At 42.0% G+C, this 6072-nt stretch overlaps 1 pseudogene; it reads left to right on the top strand.

Moving 5' to 3' along the window:
* Positions 1 to 3348: 3348 nt before the first annotated feature.
* On the top strand, positions 3349 to 4512 carry LOC114514003 (annotated as a pseudogene).
* The last annotated feature ends 1560 nt before the right edge of the window (positions 4513 to 6072 follow it).

Raw genomic sequence — 6072 nt, 5'->3', positions numbered from 1 at the left:
ATTAAAGAAATGGGTAGGAAACAGACCAATAAGACCTCCCAGTCCAGAGTAAGAAGTTCAAGTTCCACAATGAATGATAAATCTTGTTAAAATTTAGTAAGATAAATAGAGTTGTTGGGTGGAAAATAGAATGAATAAGAACATGTGTGGGGAAACTAGTTAGGAGACCATAGCCATTGTCTAGGTAATAAACAATGGGGATCTAGCCCAAGGTGGTGGCAGTAGAGGTAGAGAGAAATGGATGGATCAAAGACATTTTGGTTGTATGACCAGGAACCCATAGCTGGATTTATATTTGGGAGAAAAGGGAAATGAAGGAACTTAAGATATACTTTGACTCTGGGGTTTGAGCGATTACTTAGGTGAATGTGGGGCCAGTTACTAAGATAAAGTCTTGGGAAGAAACAGATATAAGATAATGAGTTTGAGGTGCCCATCAGTACCCAGGTGGCAGTATGGATTAGGCAGTTAGATGAACAAATCTGGGTCTTAAGAGAAAGGCCAGGGCTGGAGTACAAATTGGAAGTGAACGGACTGATTGAAATCATCCAGGAAAGAAGGGAGATAAGAGGAAGGAAGGGAGAAGGTCCCAGCCTGGAAGGTCTTTTGTGTGAGCCTTGAGACTCCCAGAGGAAGAGACAGCAAGGCAGAGAAGCCATAACCTAGCAGGGAAACCAGAAAGTTGGGGTGATTGAGATCAAAAGAGAAAACTATTTGAAAAAGAAGGAAGTGGTCAACTCTGCTCGAAAGCTGTTGAGAGATTAGTAAAATGAGGACAAGCAAATGAGCTTTAAATTTAGAAAAAAAATCCACCCTTTATAGCAGTGCTCTCAGACTAATCTTTCTAAAACAAATCTATAACATTTTTCCCTTGAGTTGGTGAGTTGGCTCACCACCAACTCACTAGCAGGCCCAGTGACCCTCTTCTTCCCAGTTTGGCCTCCATCTGCTCCTTGGCCTTTGCTCATGCTTCCTGTGAGCAGCAACTGCAGATGGTCCTGCTTCTTGGGCAACCCCACTTTTGCACAGTTTTAGAGGACAAATCTCCAAATCTCAGGTCTGTGCACAGTTTCTCCGATCTGCACTACTCTTCCCTCACTTCTGGTGGATACTACACTCCTCATCCAGCCCCGATTCCGTCTCCAGACAGTGTTGTTTGACCCATTCTCTAGGATCTCACAAATCCCCCTCCTTCCATCTCTAATATAGTACCTCTCAGGTTGTACTGAAATTGTTTCCTTATTCATTTTTCCCAGTAGACACTGAGCTGCTTAACAGTTGAGACTGCATTTGGTGCATCTTTAGTGCCTCCCCCGTACCCCTCAGCGCAACACCTAATCCATAGTAGATGCCTATGAGGTGTTGGTTGAATGAGTTCTGTGAACATTATTATTTCAAATTGTTCTAACTATTCTTAAAAGAAAAGCAAAGTTAAAATGTATATTTTGAGTGTGAAAATACATATGAGTTCTCGTCACTCAAAACACACTTTAGAGTATACCTAATTGTTAACACTCTCTGTTATGGGTTGAATCATGTGTCTCTTCTGTCCCCCTTCCCCAGTAAGATATGTTGAAGTCTTAATTCCCAATACTGCAGAATGGTATTGTATTTGGAAATAAGGTCTTTACAGAGGTAATCTAGTTAAAATGAGACCAGTAGGGTGGGCCCTAATGCAATATAACTGGTGTCCTTACCAAAAGGAAAAATTTGTACACAGAAATAAACTTTCACAGAGGGATGACCATGTGCAGACAGACACATGGAAAGTGCCATGTGAAAATGGAGAATTGGAGTGATGCATCTACAAGCCAAGGGATGCATGAGGCTACCAGAAGCTAGGACAGAGGCAAAGAATGGCCCTTCCCTGGCACTTCAGAGGGAACATGGCCCTGCTGACACCTTGATTTTGGAGGTTTGGCCTCTAAAACTGAGACAATAAATTTCTGTCATTTTTAAGCCACCTAGTTTTTATTATGGTAGCTTAGGAAACTAATACATCCCCTTACATGTAGGAAGCTAAAAATGTATTTGCTTTGTTGCTTTGGCACTCCATAAATTCACTACAACTCATTATGAAGAAGAATGAAAAAATGCAAGAAAAAATCAAATAGTGTTCCCTCCTATTTTGTCTAACATGGAATTAAGAATGATCCCCACAGACCTCACTTTAATCAAGTTTAAATTAATCTATATTTTATATTTATAGTGATATTAAATTACCCAATGTATTTTTATAATAATAATAATGTATTCTGAAGGGTAGAAATCAAATTATATTAATTTGAGTGTTCATTTTTATTTAGTAAAAGAAAGTTATGTATTTTCTTCTGTTTATTTATAATCCTGGATGAGGCTCATTTTAAAATAATAGTTTATTAATTAAAAAGTACTCTGTTGAAAACTATAAAGTTCCAAACTGAAAGAATGTGATGGTGTGATGTTTAATTTTATGTGTCAACTTGGCTGTGCTAAGTGATGCCAAGGTAGCTGGTAAAACATATTTCTGAGTGAATGAGGGTGCTTCTGGAAGAGATTAGCATTTGAATTGGTAGATTGAATAAGGCAGGTGGCCTTTCCTCATGCGCAGGGCATCATATATTTTGTTGAAGGCCTTAATAGACCAAAAAAGGTAGAAGGACAAATTTGCTCTCTGATTGAGTTGTGAAATCCATCTTCTTTTGCCCTCACCTATCTGTTGTTGAACCTTCAGACCAGATTGAATTACACCACTGGCTTTCCTGGTTCTCCAACTTGCAGACGACAAATTGTGGAACTTCTTGGTCTCCACAGCCACCAGAACAAATACCTATAATAAATTTCATCTATCTATCTATCTATCTATCTATCTATCATCAGTTCTGTTTCTCTGGAAACCCTGGCTAGTATAGATGGGGAAGTGAACATTTCCAGAATCCATGGGGATGTGGCAGAGAAATGATCACTGACAAATTTGAATAGAGAAGAGAAAAGAAGCTGCTGCTTTGGGGAGGCATTAGTCAGTCCAACCAAGAAAACAGAAGCAACTTAAGTGATTCAACAGAGAGAATTTCATACAGCGAATTGGTTACACTTAATGGAAGCTCCAAGCACCAAACAGGACAATGAGGCAAACCTGAGATTAACAACAACTAAGGGAGACATTACTGCTTAGACTAAGGCAGGTTTCTCAATGGTACTGTTGATTGGATTTGGGGTTAGATAATCTTTTATTGTGGGGGGTTGTATATCATAAAATGTTTAGCCTTTATTTCTGGCCTTTATTTATGAGGTGCCAGTAGCACCCTCCCCCCTGCCTGGTTATAACAAACAAAAGTGTTTCCAGTCCCTCACACTCTCTGGGGCAACATGGCAGATGTGGAAGAGGCAGTGTCCTCTGGGAGCCACCTGAATGGCGACAGAATCCAGGTGACATGGAAGAGGGAGCTGCCTCTACAGCTGAGAAGGCAGCCAAGAAAAAAAGAAAGAAGAGTAAAGGGGATGCCACAGGGCAATAGGAATCTGATAAAGAATTAGGAGCCCCAGTTGATGAGGTAGCAAGACAATTGGAAAGACAAGCACTGGAGGAAAAGAAAGAAATTACCGACAAAGATGGAGATGCAGTAACTGGAAAAGAAGAAGAGAGGACCAAAAGTTCAAACAGACCCTCCTTCAGTTCCAATATATGACCTGTATCCTAACAATGTATTTCTCAAAGGACAAGCATGTGAGTACACCCTCCCTCCCCCCACCCCGCCCCCCACACACGATAGATGAACAGCTGCTTGGAGAGCTACAAGCAAAGAAAAAAAAGCATTAGATCAATCTAGTGAAGAGATTTGGGATGATTTTTGAGCTGTGGAAGCACATCGACAAGTTAGAAAGTATGTAATGAGCCATATCAAGCCTGGGATGACAATGCTAGAAATCTGGGAAAAGCTGGAAGGGTGTTCACAAAGGCTAACAAAAGAGAATGGATTAAACACAGGCCTGGCACTTCCTACTAGGCGTTCTCTCAAAACTGTGCTGCCCATTATACTCCCAATGCTGGTGTCACAAGAGTGTTACAGTATGATGGTATCTGTAAGATAGATTTTGGAACACATGTGACAGGATTATTGACTGTACCTTTACTGTCACTTCTAATCTCAAATATGATACATTATTAAAACTGTAAAAGATACCACTAACACTAGAAAAAAGTGTGCTAGAATTGATGTCCATCTATGTGATGTCGGTGAAGCCATCAAATAGTTATGGAATCTTATGAGAATGAAATAGATGGCAAGAACATGCCAAGTGAAACCAGTCCGTAATCTAAATGGACATTCATTTGGGCCATATAGAATACATGCTGGAAAAACAGTCTCCATTGTGAAAGGAGGAGAAGCAACAAGTATGGAGGGAGGAGAAGTGTGTGGCATTGAAACTTTTGGGAGCACAGGAAAAGGCATTGTTCATGATGATATAGAATGTTCACATTACATGAAAAACTTTGATGTTGGACATGTGCTGCATCCACTCTACTCTTAGTTTCCTGTAAATTGTTTTTTATTTAATTTAGTGTTTCCTTAATTTCTGACTGGATGTTTTTTATCCTATTGAAGTCCTTACTAAGTTCTTTGAGCATCATTATAATCAGTGTTTTGAACTCTGTATCTGAAATATTGTTTATCTCCATTTTGTTTAGTTCTTTCTCTGGAGTTTTGTTCTGTTCTTTCATTTGGGCCATGCTTCTTTGTCTCCTCATTTTGGCAGCCTCCTTGTGTTTGTTTCTGTGTCTTAGGTAGAGTTGCTGTGACTTCCTGTCTTGGTAATATGGCCTAATGTAGTAGGTGTTCTATGGGGGCCAGTGGCACAGCCTCCCCTATCACCCAAGCTGGGTACTCGAGGTGTGCCTCCTGTGTCAGCTGAGTACACCCTCCTCTTGCAGTTGAGCCTTGATTACTGTTGGCAGGTCAATGGGAGGGATTTAGCCAGGCCAGTCAGTTGCAAGGACTGGTTGTGACCACTGACTACTAACATCCACCCTCCATGGAGGATCAGCTGTGCAGGAGCTCACGCCACACAGCAGAGCTTACTTCAGCATGGCTCTGGTGCCCCCTTGTGTTCCGTTGGGGCACTTGGCATAAGCTCTAAAGTGATCAGCAACTGGCTGCTTCTTGTGCTGGGCTTGGAGGTGCCCTAGTGAGGCTAGACTGTGAACCTAAGCCAGCTATTGCTAGTGCAGGGCCTGGAGACACTTAGCAAGGTACAGAGGCTTGCTGAGGCCAGCTGCTGCTTGTTTGAGAGGATTTAGGAAGATTAGAAACATGTGCAAACATGAGTCATTCATTTGTAAAAGTCACCGTTAACCATTTGTGTGGGCAAGTAAATTGGGTGGGGCGAAGTCTCAAGGAATCACCAGTACAGGGCAAACAGTGTGAGCCAGGTATGGTGCCTGCTGTGCTCTGTGGCTCTGTTGGGGGAGGGCTTAGACAGAATCATGGCCTCTGCCAGCTCCTGTCTGGGAGAAAGCTGTCCCCCAGCTCTCACCCTGATGCCAGACACTTCAGTTCCTCTCTGTATGCCACTGGTGCCTTGCCAACTCCTGCTCCAGTGCAGAAATGAGTAGAAGTAAGTCTGTGTGTGGGCCCTTTAGGAGAAACTGCCTGGGAATCCAGCAGTTTCTTCTGCCGACTCAATCACCTCTGATTTTTATAGCCAGAAGTTGTGGGAACTTACCTTCCTGGCACTAGACCCCTTGGCTGGGGGGCCTGGTGTGGGGCTGGGACCCCCTCACTCCTGAGATATCCCCCTGATTTTTATTGGCTACACATGACTGTGGGACCAGACTGTTCTGCGTCTCTGCCCCTACAACTAGTCTGAATGGATGTAGTTTCATTTTTAATTCTGTGGTTGTAGGACCTCCATTCAACTTGATTTCTGCCAGTCATAATGAAGGTTGTTCTATGGTTTAGTTGTAATTTTGATATGGTTGTGTGAGGAGGAGAGCTATGTTTACCTAAGGTGCATTCTTTATTTATTTTAACTTGGAGAAATTTCACACCATGGCAGTAGCATACAACCGTCTATAGTTAGTAGAAAGTGGCA

The sequence above is a fragment of the Phyllostomus discolor genome, chromosome 2 (assembly GCF_004126475.2).
Source record: "Phyllostomus discolor isolate MPI-MPIP mPhyDis1 chromosome 2, mPhyDis1.pri.v3, whole genome shotgun sequence".
NCBI classification, from domain to species: Eukaryota; Metazoa; Chordata; class Mammalia; order Chiroptera; family Phyllostomidae; genus Phyllostomus; species Phyllostomus discolor.
The sequence above is the reverse complement of the archived record's forward strand: the minus strand, read 5'-3'. Positions and strand labels throughout refer to the sequence as shown.